Source organism: Myotis myotis, unplaced genomic scaffold, assembly GCF_014108235.1.
Source record: "Myotis myotis isolate mMyoMyo1 unplaced genomic scaffold, mMyoMyo1.p scaffold_m19_p_8, whole genome shotgun sequence".
Taxonomy (NCBI): Eukaryota; Metazoa; Chordata; class Mammalia; order Chiroptera; family Vespertilionidae; genus Myotis; species Myotis myotis.
The window spans coordinates 37,016,617-37,031,922 of NW_023416390.1; the positions used below are offsets into that span (position 1 = coordinate 37,016,617).

A 15,306-nucleotide genomic window follows, 5' to 3' on the forward strand; every position below is an offset into this window, starting at 1 on the left:
TGAGCTGGGCCAGTCCCTAGTAGGAACCACACAGCTGCACTGGCAGATCCCAGACATGAGCGGGGAAAGTGGGAGAAGCTGAAGAATCCCCAAAGAAGAAGAAAAAGTGTTAATCAGAGCACCACCAAATGAAACCAAAGGGGAAGGGCACTGCTGGGAAACATGGCACGGGACACAGGGCAGAAATGAGTTCAAGAGGAGGGAAAAGGTAAAAGAAATGAAAATAAGATTATAAGGATTAGAGACCCTCACACTCCACTTCTGGGAAAAGTTTGGTGGTTGGTTCCCCAGGCTGAGCTGGAGTCAGGACTCTGCAGTAAGCCCAACTGAGACCCGAAAAAACACATCCACACACAACACTGTGCATGAGTGTTCACAGCAGCATCACAGCAGACAAAACACGGAAGCAACCCAAAGCCCTTCACTGGACAGATAAACAATGGGGCCATTCAGACAACAGAGTGCTACTCAGCCATAGAGAGGCACGAAGCACGGACACTCACTAAGACATAGCAAAGCCTTGAAAACGTTGTGCGAAGGGAAAGAAACCAGACATTAGAAGCCTCGTATGGCCTGACTCCATTCATATGAAAATCAGAACAGGAGAGGCCACAGAGCAGGAAAGCAGGACAGTGGTTTCTCCACGGCAACTTCAGTGGCAGAAGACATCATCACCACACTTACAAGATGCAGCGATAGAAAGTGAGCCACGGATTCTACAGCCACCACTTCCTCTACAGGCAGGCCACAGACCTGTGCTGCCCAACAGGGCCTCTGGGGGACACATGTGAGCACTGGAAGTGTGGCTGGTCCACTAAGGTATGCTTTAAGTGTACAGCATGCTGGGTTTCCAAAACAAATACCTTAGTAATTTTAAGTATTGGTGGGTTACAGGTGAAAATGATGTTTTAGATAACATTGGGTTAAACAAAATACATTATGAACATTAATTTCACATGCTTCTCTCTACCTTTTTAATGTGGCTCTTAAGAAAATTTTAAGTTACACAAGGCTCAGGGACTGAAAAGCAGGGTAAGCGGCCACAGCCATGATGGACTGACCTGAGTCACCAACGGTACGAAGTCGGGTGGCCGTGGGCTGGTCTGTGGCATTCGGGACCGGGCAAAAAGGTGTTTTATTATCACAATAAAAATAAGAGTAGGGTGGACTAGTGATAAAAAAAAATTTAAGTTACATATGAGCTCATGCTATGGACAGTCTCAACATTCAGGGAACACGGCTCCTGTGAATTGTCCCTGAGGATGTTACTAGAAGGCAGACTTCACCAAGATACAACAAAAAATGATGGCAAAAGGAAACACAGTAAGTACTGAACACAGTCCACAGAAACACACACGTTGTGTGACTCAGTGGCTGAACATCAACCTATGAACCAGCAGGTCATGGTTCGATTCCCAGTCAGGGTACATGCCCAGGTTGCCAGCTTGATACCCAATAGGGGGCCTGCAGGAGGCACCTGATTGATGATTCTCTCTCATCATTGATCTTTCTTTCTTTCTATTAAAAAATATATTTTCACTGATTTCAGATAGGAAGGGAGAGGGAGAGAGAGATAGAAACATCAATGATGAGAGAGAATCATTGATCGGCTGCCTCCTGCACACCGGAGGCTCAACTACTAAGCTATGATGGCTGGGCTCATCATTGTTGTTTCTCTCTCTCTCTCTCTCTCTCTCTCTCTCTCTCGCTCTCTCTCTCTCTCCCCCCCTTTCTCTCTGAAATCAATAAAAATATTTTAAAAAGGAAAAGCACAGGCACAATATAAATAATAAGAGCTAAGCGCAACCACACCTGAACTCACATAATAAAGAAAAAGCTTTTCAGATGGATCACAAAGCAAGACACCAACTCCTGTGCTATGAACAAGAGAGCACTAAATCAAGTGACTCAGAAAGGTGTTTCAGAAAGTGGGGCAGACACATCGGGAAGAAAGCAGGGTCAAGCCCCTCCTGTCAGGTAAAACAAAGTTTAAGCCACACAATGGCTGAAGGGACTGCGATGTGAATGCTCGTGCACCAGACATAGCAGCAGCATTTAGGTAGTGGAAATTACTGAAGAGATGCACATTGACAGAAAGGAGTTAAAGGAAATATCAATTCATGTCGATGTCCAAGTGAATAAAATACAAAAATGAAATACCTACATAGCATGATAAATAAGGCACTTTGGATGGATACACAAACTTGGTAGCTGAAAACTAGAGGATACTCCTTTTCTTTTTTAAATATATTTGTGTTGATTTTAGAGAGGAAGGGAGAAGGAGAGACAGACAAAAACCCAGGCATGTGCCCTGAGGTGTCTGCACCAGGATATCTAATTACTCTTGAGAAACATTGCACATTTGGTCCTGGCTTGCTGTTATTTGCTTTTAACTGTAAGGAATTTTAATCTGAACAGGACACCAGGACTGGCAGTAAATAATCAGCAGGCAGGTGGGTTCCATGACCCTCGCCAGCAGTGCCCACAGGTTCCTCCACTGCTCCAACCTGTCTGGCCGCATCTTTCCTTGTTTTCACTGAAGCTTTGAGGGAGGAGAACCACCAACAAAATAACTCTAAAATCCAAATGTCAGGTTACATGAGCCTGTTATTTCATTAAACTATATCCTTAAGATCTGTGTATTTTACCTACATAAATTATACTTCATTATAAAAATAAAATGAATTTTAAAGTCAAACAAATAAAAAGTATAATAATAAAGGATCTAAATCTATTTGCCACTTTCAACTTCTTCAAGTAACTTTGACAGGCTTTCCTATGCATTTTTTTCTGGATTTCATCTTTCTTTTATTAAAGTCAACCAATATGCAAAAAACAGTACATTTTCTCCAAGAAACTTAAATTTTCATTTTTTGGCCTGAGGCAGCGAAAGAAGGCTTACCCATCCCTAAATTTTCTAAACTCCGAACACCAGCAAGGTTCTTCAAGGTTGTTTTCTTCCAATTGACGGGAAATGTTTGCACCTGGCTGTTAAAGAGCTCGGCAGGAAGTGAATGCCAAACCTAAAGAATGCATTCTGGGAACTGTAGTTCCCTATAAAAGATGACGCCTCAAATCTGAGAGGGAAGGTGGGGGGAGGGTAGGTGGGCGGGAAGAGATCAACTGAAGAACTTGAAGAACCTGTACACATATATGCATAACCAATGGACACAAACAATAGGGTGGTGAAGGTCTGGGGTGGGGCAGGCTAGAAGGGGTCAATGTGGGGGGGAAAGGGGACATATGTAATACTTTCAACCATAAAGATTGAATAATAAATAAATAAAAGAAAAAAGATGACTCCTCAGAAAAAAATGGAAGACAAAGACAGACCAGGAGATGACCCAGTCCTAGTAGCTGGGAGGAGATGTCAAGTTGAATTTTACGAAGGTCAGTCAGGCCAGAGCGGTCACATGTCTTGTGTGGAGGATAAAGGGGGACCTCCACCCTCAGCTACTTCCACTGACGACAGAGGGAAATGACTTTTTCAACAGGGAAAATGTCAGGCAGCCAGGCACATAGCAAAGCTGCTTCTTTCCGAACAGTAACTCTGGAAACATGTCGCTTTCTGCCTGTCTCCCAGAGTGCTAGCTGCCCACTCCTCCCGTCTTTTAAAATGGACACTCAGAGACTGCTCTGTCTCTTGGCAAATGTATCAGCATGTGGGACCTGGACTCAATGACAGGAAATACTCACTGAGACCTAGAGACAGACTTCTTCCTGGCACCTCCCACCCTCACAGTGCTCTGTGACAACAGTGTTTCCCACCCCAGCACACTGGAAATGATACTAACTGCAAAGCATAGCAGGGTAGGGAGAGCAAAGACTGCCTGCTGCTTGCCTAGCACAGCCATCCCCAGTGGAGAGGACACTACCTAGCACACTACCAGTGGGATCCGTTTGGGTCCCACTGGCATGGCACAACAGGTAAAGAAATAGCAAGGCCCTCGCTTTATCACCCGTTAGATGGAAAGGTATCACCACAGTTCTTATAGCACAGGAATGTGCAAGTTATTAATTCAAGTTCTGCTGCTTCAATTACCAGCCATGTACATGCCAGACACAATGTGAAACCTTGGAGATGCCAGCATAAGACAGTGTTCTGTCTTTAAGGAACAGACAGTATGGCCATTTGTGGTGTTTTTTTAAAAACTGATTTCAGCCCTGACCGGTTTGGCTCAGTGGATAGAGTGTCAGCCTGTGGACTCAAGGGTCCCAGGTTTGATTCTGGTCAAGGGCATGTACCTCGGTTGCGGGCACATCCCCAGTGGGGAGTGTGCAGGAGGCGGCTGATCGATGTTTCTCTCTCATCGATGTTTCTAACTCTCTATCCCTCTCTCTTTCCCTCTGTAAAAAATCAATAAAATATATATTAAAAAAACACTGATTTCAGAGAGAGGAAGGGAGAGACAGAAACATCAATGACTAGAGGCCCGGTGCATGACATTCGTGCACTTGGTGGGGGTGGGGTGGGGGTGGTAGGGAGGGTCCCTCAGCCTGGCCTGCGCCCTCTCACAGTATGGGAGCCCTCAGGGGATGTCCGACTGACAGCTTAGGCCTGCTCCCTGCAAGCTGTCAATAGGACATCCTTAGTGCTACCGCTGTGCTCACCAGTGGTGAGCCCAGCTCAGGGCTTCTGGCTGAGCGGCACTCCCCCTCTGGGAGTGCACTGACCACCAGGGGGCCGCTCCTGCATTGAGCACCTGCCCCCTGGTGGTCAGTGCACATCATAGCGACTGGTTGTTCTACTGGTCGATTTGCATATTAGCTTTTTATTATATAGGATTATATAAGATGAGAGAGAAACATTGATCGGCTGTCTCCTGCATGCCCCCCTGACAGGGATAGAGCCCGCAACCCAGGCATGTGCCCTGACCAGAAATCAAACTGCGACCTCCTAGTTCTTAGGTCGACACTCAACTCCTGAGCCACACCAGAATAACTGATATGCTAAGGAAGGGGAGAAATTAAAATAAAATAAAATGCTCAATTAAAACCAGAGAAGGCAGAAAGTACAGAAAGAAAACAAAACCAAATAGAGAGTAGTTATAAACACAACATATATTAATCCCACTGCAGCAATAATCACTTTAAAGTGAATGGTCTAAGTATACCAGCTCTAAGTATGCCAATTAAAAGACGAAGACTGCCCTAGTTGGTTTAGCAAAACCAGCAGTTAGGCAGTGATGGCGAACCTTATGAGCTCGGCGTGTCAGCATTTTGAAAAACCCTAACTTAACTCTGGTGCCATGTCACATATAGAAATTTTTTGATATTTGCAGCCATAGTAAAACAAAGATGTATATTTTTGATATTTATTTTATATATTTAAATGCCATTTAACAAAGAAAAATCAACCAAAAAAATGAGTTTGCGTGTCATAGGTTCACCAACACTGGGTTAGAGCATCAGCCTGGGGACTGAAGGGTCTCAATTCGATTCAGGCCAAGGGCACATACCTCGATTCCAGGCTCGATCCCCAGCCCCCAGTTGGGGTGCATATGGTAGGCAACCGATCGATGTGTCTCACATCCATGTTTTCTTTCTCTCTCTCCGCTTCTCCCTCCCTTCCACTCTCTTTAAATAATGGAAAAAACATCCCCGGGTGAGGATTAACAACAACAAAACAAACAAACAAAAAGGAGACTGTCAGAATAGATTAAAAAGACCCATCACCCTGTTGTCTACAAGAAACCCACTTTATAAAAACACAGATTAAAGTAGATACAGAGAAAGATGTATCATGAGAACTTGAATCAAAAGAAAGCTGGAGTAAACAAATTAGTCTCAGGTGAAGCAGACTTCATGAGAAGAAAGTTATGGGGTAAAGAGGGGAATTACATAACAACAAAGGTGTCAATTCTTGAAGAAGACACACTAATCCTTGATGTCTATGTACTAACACAGGGCATCAAACACACGTGAGACAAAACTGACAGAATTCAAGTAGCGACAGACAAATCCACTGTCAAAGGTGGGGACATCAACACACTCTACAGAATGGACAGGTCCAGCAGGCAGGAAAGCATTTAGGACACAACTGAACTCAATGGCACTATCAATCAACTGGACATATCTGACATCTGTAGGTACTATAGTTAATTTTATGTGTCAACCTGACTGGGTGAAGAAGATGCCCAGAGAGCTGGTAAAACATTCTTTCTGTGTGTGTGTCTGTGATGATACTTCTAGAGGGATTAGCATCAGACTTGGAGAACTGCATAAAGCAGAGGCCCTCCTATAAGCGCACCGAGGGCCTGAACAAAACGAAGGAAGGGAGAATCTGCTCTCTGTTTGGACATCTATACTCCTGGCACTTGGGCCTTTGGACTCAGACCAGGATTTATCTCCTACACCCTCCAATTCTCAGGCCTTTGGACAGGGACTAAACTGACCTACCAGTTCTCCTGGCTCTCTAGCTTGTCATCCATAATCTCGGGAGCCAATTCCTAAGAAATCTCTCTTCTTATGTATCTCTCTCTATACACACACACACACACACACACACCCTATTGGTTGTTTCTCTGGAGACCCTTAAGAGCTACTTCATTCCAACAACAGAAGGCACATTCTTCTTAAGCTCACATGGAACATTCACCCAGACAGACTACATTCTGGGTCCTACAAAACACCTTCACCAATTTAACAGAATAGAAATCACATAAAGTATGCTCTCAGACCACAATGGAATTAAACTAATACCAATCCTTCTCAAATCTTTCCAAAATATAGGAGGAAACACTCCTAACTCATTCTATGAGACCAGCAAAGACACTACAAGAAAAGAAAGCTACAGACTAATATCCCCTATGAACACTGATGTGAAAATACTTAACAAAATACTAGCAAAATGAATTCAGCAGTGTATTAAAGGGATTATACACCATGACTAAGTGGAATTTATTCCTGGCATGCAAGGAATCTGTTCAACATACGCATATGGATCAATGTAATATGCCACATCAACAAAATAAAGGGAAAAACTACAAGGTCATCTCAATTGATGTAGAAGAATCATTTGACAAAATTCAATGCCTTCATGATACAAACACTCAACAAAATAGGAACAGACGGGAACAACCTCAACATAATAAAAGCCATGTATGAAAAACCCACAGTGCAAATCAAAATTAATGGTAAAACACTGAAAGCTTTTCCTCTAAGATCAGGAACAAGACAAGGATGCCCACTCTCACCACTTCCATTCAATATGATCCTGGAAGTTCAGCCAGAGCAATTAGACAGGATAAAGAAATAAAAGACATCCATTAGAAAGAAGTAAAATTATTTCTGTTTACAAGTGAGATGATCTCATATATAGAAAATCCTACTAGAAACTCCACAAAAAAATTATTAGATCTAATAAATAAACTCAGCAAAAATAGCAGGATACAAAGTCAACACACAAAAATCAATTGCATTTCTATACACTAACCTGAAAAAGAGATTACAAAAACAATTCTGTTTATAATAGCATCAAAAAGCATAATTACTGCCCTAGCTGGTTTGGCTAAGTGGATAGAGCGTTGGTCTGTGGACTGAAGGGTCCCAGGTTCGATTCCTGTCAAGGGCACATGCCTAGGTTGTGGGCTCGATCCCCAGTAAGGGGTGTGCAGGAGGCAACCAATCTATGATTCTCTCTGGTCATTGATGTTTCTCTCTCTCGCTCCCTCTCCCTTCCTCTCTGAAATCAATAAAAACATTTTTTTTTTTTTAAAAAGCATAATTACTTAGGAATTAACTAAGGAAGTGAAAGACTTGTACAATGAAAACTATAAAACATTTCACAAAGAAATTGAAGACACAGAATAGAGAGCCCAGAAATAAAGCCTTGCACATGTGGTCAAATTATTATTTTATTTTTTTGTTGGTCAAATTATCATTATTTTTATTTATTGATTTTAGAGAGAGAAAAAGGATGGGGGAAGAGAGAGAGAAAGAAAGAAACATCAATTTGTTGTTCCACTTATGCATTCATTGGTTGATCCTTGTATGTGCCCTGACTAGGGATCAAACCTGCAATCTTGGCATATGGGGACGATGCTCTAACCACTGAGTACCTGACCAGGACTGGTCATTAGATTTTTGACCAGGGTTCCAAGACCATTCAGTGGATAAAAGACAGTCTTTTCAACAAACGGTCCTGGGAAAACAGGAGATTCATAGGCAAAGCAATGAGGTGGGACACTTACCTAACAATGTATACAAAAATTAACTCAAAAATGGATCAAAGACCTAAAGACCCAAAAAAATAAAATTCAGACAAAAACATAGGACACAGGACAAAAGCTTCATAACACTGAACTTGGCAATGATTTCTTGGATAAGACACCAAAACACAGATAACAAAAGAAAAAGACAAATTAGACTTCATGAAAGTTTTCTTACATCAAAAGGCACTATCCAGCCTGGTTAGTGTGACTCAGTGGATTGAGCATCTTCCAATGCACCTAGAGGTTGCTGGTTGATTCTTGCCTGGTGAGGGCACATGCCTGGGTTGCAGGCTCCGCTCCATTCCCAGTAGGGGGCATCATCAACTGATGTTTTTCTCTCTTCGATGTTTCTATCTCTCTTTCCCTTTCCCTTCCTCTCTCTCCACAAAAGATCAATAAAGACATACATGTATATATACATATATACATATATACACACACACACACACATACATACATACACATACATATATATGTATATATATATAATTATTATTATTTTTAAAGGCACTATCTGCCCTAACCGGTTTGGCTCAGTGGATAGAGCGTTGGCCTGCGGACTAAAGGTCCCAGGTTCGATTCCGGTCAAGGGCATGTTCCTTGGTTGCGGGCACATCCCCAGTGGGAAGTGTGCAGGAGGCAGCTGATCGATATTTCTCTCCCATCGATGTTTCTAACTCTCTGTCCCTCTCCCTTCCTCTCTGTAAAAAATCAATAAAATATATTTTAAATAAATAAATAAATATAAAAAGGCACTATCTGCTCTGGCAGGTTTGGCTCAGTGGATAGAGCGTCGGCCTACAGAGAAGGGTCCCAGGTTTGATTCCAATAGAGGGCACATGCCTGGGTTGTGGGCTTGATCCCCAGTGGGGGGTGTGCAGGAGGCAGCCGATTGGTGATTCTTTCTCATCATTGATGTTTCTGCCTCTCTCCCTCTCCCTTCCTCTCTAAAATCAATAACGAAATATATTAAAAATAAATAAACAGACAATCCCCAAAGAAGATATAGGAATAGAATCAACCAATGAATGCATAAATAAGTAGAACAACAAATCAATGTTTCTCACCTTTCTTCTCTCTCTAAAAAAAATAAATTAAAAAAAAAAAAAAGAAGATATAGGAATGGCCAAAAAGCACATGAAAAGATGTTCAACATTATTAAACATTAGGAAAATGCAAAACAAAATCACAATGAGATACCACCTCACACTTATTAGGATGGCTTATCAAAACAGGAAAACAAGTGTTGATAAGAATGCAGAAGAACTGGAACCGTGTGCACTAGAGATGGGAATGGAAAATGGTACAGCCACTGAAAAACAGTATGATGGTTCCTCAAAAAATTAAACGTAGATTTCCAATATGATCCAGCAATTCCACTTCTAGGTATACACCCAAAAGAATAAAGCAGGGTCTTAAAGAGATATTTTTCACACCCATGTTCACAGCAGCATCACTCACAATAGCTAAAACGTGGGAGCAACCCGTGTTCATGGACGGATGAAAGGATAAACAAAATGTGGTCCATTCACACAAGGGAATATTAGCCTTAAAAAGGAAGGAAATCCTTTTTAAAATATATTTTATTGATTTTTTACAGAGAGGAAGGGAGAGGGACAGAGAATTAGAAATATCGATGGGAGAGAAATATTGATCAGCTGCCTCCTGCACACCTCCCACTGGGGATGTGCCCACAACCAAGGTACAAAATGAGGACATTATGTTGATAAAATAAGCCAGTCATAAAAAGACAAATATTGTATGATTCCACTTACATGAGGTACTTAGAGTCATCAAAATCACAGACAGAAATTAGACGGTGGCTGCCAGGGGCTGGGGGAGGGGAGAAGGACAAGTTATGGTTTCATAGATAGAGTTTCAGATTTACAAGAGCTATGGGGATGGATGGTGGTGAAGGCTGAATGTAAAAGCCACTGAAGTGGACACTTGAAAATGGTTAAGATGATAAATTTGTTATGTGTATTTTAACTCAATATAAAAAAAAGAAAAAAATGAAATGAGCTATCACACCACAATAAGACAGAGAGGAACTTTGAAGACATATTGCCAAGTGAAAAAAGCCAACCTGAAAAAGCTATAGATTCTAGTCCATAGTACCTATATACTTCAATTACATGACATTTGAGAAAAGGTACAACCATAGAAAGAGTAAAAAAAAATCTGTGATTGCTAGGGTTGGGAGGGAGGGATAAATGGGTAGAGTACAAGGATTCGGGGGCAATCTAACTATACTGTATGATCCAGTACTGGAATGGTGGATAGATAAGATTATGCATTTGTCACCTGGCAGGCGTGGCTTAGTGGTTGAGTGTCCACCTATGAACCAGGAGGTTACAGTTCTATTCCTGATCAGGGCACATGCCTGGGCTGTGGCTCAATCCCCAATGTGGGGCCTGCAGGAGACAGCCGATCAACGATTCTCTCTCATCATTGATGTTTCTATCTCTCTGCCCTGCTCCCTTCCTCTCTGAAATCAATTAAAAAAAAAAAAATATATATATATATATATATATATGCATTTGTCAAAATTCAAGTACAAGACAGCGAACCTTAATGTAAACTATGGACTCAGTTAAAAACGATTTATCCATATTGGTTCACCACTTGTAATGAATGTGAACCCGGCCAACACACAACACAGGTTTTGGTAAGGCAAGATATGAATAGAGGAAACTGGGGGTAAAGCGTATGGGGGTGTTCTCTGCACTGTTTGCTGAATATTTCTGGAAATATAAAATTTTCCTATGAAAACAATCTATTAATTATAAAATAATAAACGGGAAGTAGAGAATAAGTAGAAATATAGATGAAATAAGAATATACAATATTGATAAATGTTGAAAATAGGGGATAGGTTCATCAGTTTATTATACTTTTCTGTTTAAGACTTTCCACAATAAAGTTTTAAAACTCCAGATCAAAAAATTATATATATAAAACAAAAGAAATAAACAGGCTTTTTTTTTTAAATCCTCACCTGAGGGTATTTTTTCCATTGATTTATAGAGAGTGGAAGGGAGGGAGGGGGGAGAAGGAGAAAGAGAGAAAGAGAAAAAAAAAACACAAACGTTGATGTGAGAGACATTGATTGGTTGCCTCCTGTACAGGCCTTGACTGAGGCTGGGGATCGAATCTAAGACCCAGGTATTTGCCCTTGACCGGGAATTGAACCAGTGACCCTTTGGTGCAAGGGCCAATGCTCTAACCAGTGATCCCACCATTCAGGGCTAAACAGGTTTTTTTTTTAAATAAGTATTAGATTATTAATCAGAGGGAATGGTTGATTAATACTTGACAGAGAGTGAATACCCTTGTTATCTCAGAAACATCCATCCCTCCGTGAGCAAGGTGGGCACTGGCACAGGTAGGAAAGTGACAAAGAAATATTGGTAGGGAAATATGTTCACCCTCACTGGTTCAGAAATGCCAACGTACCCTGATACAACTATTTCAGGTTTTAAAACGCTGTAAACACCTGGAGTTAGAACAGATTTAAGGACAGATCACTACATCCTGTGAGAAGAACAATCAGCACCAGCTTTCCAGAGGGTAACTGGGACCAAACCCTAAATCCTAGAACCCATTGCCCACTGGCCTAACTGCTCTGTCCAAAAATAAAGGGTTTGGCTAAAGATAATGGACTGAATAAACACAGGGATAGCCCCTTCAATATGAAACCTATACACAATGATCAAAAGACTCCCTCATTGATGAACAAATTCTTTTTTTTTGTTAATCCTCACCGGAGGATATCTTTATATTACTTTTAGACAGTCGAAGAAGGGAGGGAGGGAGAGAGAGATTGATTTGTTGCCTCCCACATGCTCCCTGGACCAGGCAAGGGAACAAATCTGGAACCCAGGTATGTGCCTTTCACCGGGAATTGAACCTGAGACCCTTTGGTTCGAGGGCTGACCCTAACAGTTTAGGAACACCAGCCAGGGTGATGAACAAATTCCTAATAGCACTGGGAACCAACAAGAGAGCAGACATTTTGAGGAAGACAAAGAGAGACAGCAGGTGGTGACCACAGATCCAGTTGGAGCTCTGGGCAGGCCTTGGAGACCAAGCCAGGCACCTTCTCTCCCTCCCACTCTTCCCACTGCCGCTGGAATCCTGCATCCTCCCCTCCACTCCAGCCAGCGACCAGCCTCGTACCCTAGTGAACACAGCAGAAGCTCAGACAGGCTCTTATTCTCCGTACAACCTCTGTCCCCTTGCTCTCCACCCCTCCCCAGGCCCTGGAGCCCAGCCCAGCCCAGCACCGCCTCAGGGCCCAGCATGCTCCTCCCTGGCCTTTTCATCCTGGCCCACACTCCCCTCAGCAAAGATACCTGCTGGCTTGTCTCCACACATAAAACCCCATTGAAGCCATGCTCCCTTTTGGCAGCTATCCACTTTTGCAACTCCCCTCTTAAATAAGGCTAAACCTCTTAAAATGCCTTATTGCTGCCCCCCACCCCCATCCAGCTCCATTCTCGCCACTCCAAGGAGATTGTGGTCACCAGTGACCCCATGTGGCTGAGTTTAGCCATCTTTCCTCCATTCTAATCAGAGCTGTATCCAACTCAGCCAAGCACCCCTGCTGTCTGAATGCTCTTATCCTTGCTGGCTAGCATGACTCCGAGCACCCCTTGCTCCCATGACTCCGAGCACCCCATGGCCCCATGCTCCTCCCTTCCCAGATCCTCTGCAGCTGCACCTCTATAAACACAGCCTGCTCCTGGGCTAGACCTGAGCCCCTTCTCTAGCTACACAGTTTCTCCAGGTAACCTTATTCAATTCCATGGCTTTAAACACCTCTGACCTCATCCGACACAGCAGACACCGCCCCCCCCCCCCCACACACACACTGTGGACACACATACAAAACTGGCACCATCACCTAATACCTCATACTCAATCATACTCATACTAAGTATCTCATACTCAATTCCTCGCAAAATTTTACTGTCATATGAGTTCCAAAAATATCAGAAAATATCTCCAAAAAGAAGAAAAAAATCTGGATACAATAAATAGTGGTGAATAACCAGTAAAATGTATACTTACAACTAAATATGGTTGTTTGGAGGGGAAAATGAGAATACAGAACCAAGACCACAGAGGGTCTGGCCCTGGGGAGCAGAAAGTAAGGAGCTAGGAGAGTAGAACACAGGGACTGATCAATTCAAAGTAGTTACTGAAAGATAGGCTTCAATGATTTTTAAAAGCTGAAAGACATCCACTAGAAGAACAGGGAAGAAAACAAGAAAGCTTACCAAATTAAAAAATAAAACAGAACATCAGGCCCAAATTTCAACTTACCAATAATCAGAATTGTAAATGGGTTAAATTCTCCATAAAAAGACAAAAGCTCTCAGACTGAGTTAAATGTAACTGTAAAATAAAGGGAGCCCTGGCTAATGTGCTCAGTGGTTGGAGCGTTGTCCTGTGCATTAGAAGATGTCAGGTTTGATTCCCAATAAGGACACAGGCCCAGGTTGCAGGTTCAGTCTCTGGTTAGGATGCATGCGGGAGGCAATTGATTGATGTTTCTCTCTCTTTAAATCACCCTTCCTCTCTCCCTAAAAAATTTTTTTCTTTAATTAAAAAAAGAGGATATAAAAGAGTTGAAAATAAGGAGATAAAGAAGACTTTAAATGAGACAAAAGGGGGTTTCCTGTAAGAATCAGGGACACATATCTATAACAACATGATCTCCAAATAAAAAGCAAAATTAGGCAGAGAAAGAAACAGACCTGTTGACTATTACAAATAAGCTAGATCCAGCTTATTCTGCCAGTAACCGACTGGTGGAGAGGACACATTTTTCTCAAACCACAATGAAACACAAAAACAGGCTAGATTAAGCCACATTGAAATATCAAGATTCCAAAAAAAGTAGGTCTCATTAAGTGACTATATAACTGGAACTTAAAGCAATAAAATTTAAGCATAATTACAAATAAATTAGCTCCCCTCCTCCAATCTACCCACTTGAAAAACTATAAACTTCCTTCTACATAACCTGGGTTAAAAAGGGTATCAGGAATGAAGTTAGAAACGACTTAGAAACGAGTAGCAATGAGAGCAACATGAGGCAAATCCACACTGAGGCCAAAGGGACCAAAGAAGGGCTTAGCCCAGCCATGGGCAAACTACGGCCCGCGTGCCGGATCTGGCCCGTTTGAAATGAATAAAACTAAAAAAAAAAAAAAGACCGTACCCTTTTATGTAATGATGTTTACTTTGAATTTATATTAGTTCAGACAAACACTCCATACATGCTTTTGTTCCGGCCCTCCGGTCCAGTTTAAGAACCCATTGTGGCCCTTGAGTCAAAAAGTTTGCCCACCCCTGGCTTAGCCTCAACTGGAGGTATGAGGAAATATACATGTACAAGAATAAGCTCAGTCCTCAGTCCAGGAGTCAGAACCACCACAAAATGAAACTGAAGACAAAATGAAACTGAAGAAAGTAGAAAAAGTGAGGATTAATGAGGCAGAAACACGAAGGCAGACTTGAACAATGGAGTTGAGGGTTGGCTGTTTGGAAAGACCTACTGACAAACTTTGGGACATTTGACCAAGATGAACAGAAAAAGTAACCAAAAAGCAACATCGAGAAACAATAAAAAACAGCTTAAAAATGACAAGAGAATACAGTGTCACTCTGACCAGGACATCGTGGTCCTCACATGAGCTGCTCCTCCCCCAGGTGCATTTGGAAACACAAAGGACAGATTTTAGCTTTTGCTTCTGTTTTGTTTGATAGTGGTTGATGTCCTGGGGGGTCCAGGAAGTTCTGAACAGCCTGTCACACAAGAATCTCCTGAAGTGTTAATTACATCTCCGAAGACAAACTCTGATCCAAATTAAATGAACAATGTCGCAGGATGTTTTCATGTATCTATAACAGGCAAAAGATCCTATCTCCAATATGTAAAGAATAGCTACAAACCAACTTTTATAAGTACTAATCAGTAAAATAGGGGGGGGAAACAGAAACATAGCCAATAAACAAGTAAAAAATAAACTCAACCTTTTTGTATAGGTACCAAGATATGTAGGATAAGCATAGAAAGTAATCT

At 42.0% G+C, this 15,306-nt stretch overlaps 1 protein-coding gene across 3 annotated transcripts in view; it reads right to left on the reverse strand.

Moving 5' to 3' along the window:
* The window catches only part of THAP4 (THAP domain containing 4), a 35,562-nt gene that overhangs the window by 16,641 nt on the left and 3,615 nt on the right, over positions 1–15,306 (reverse strand). The window lies entirely within an intron of this gene.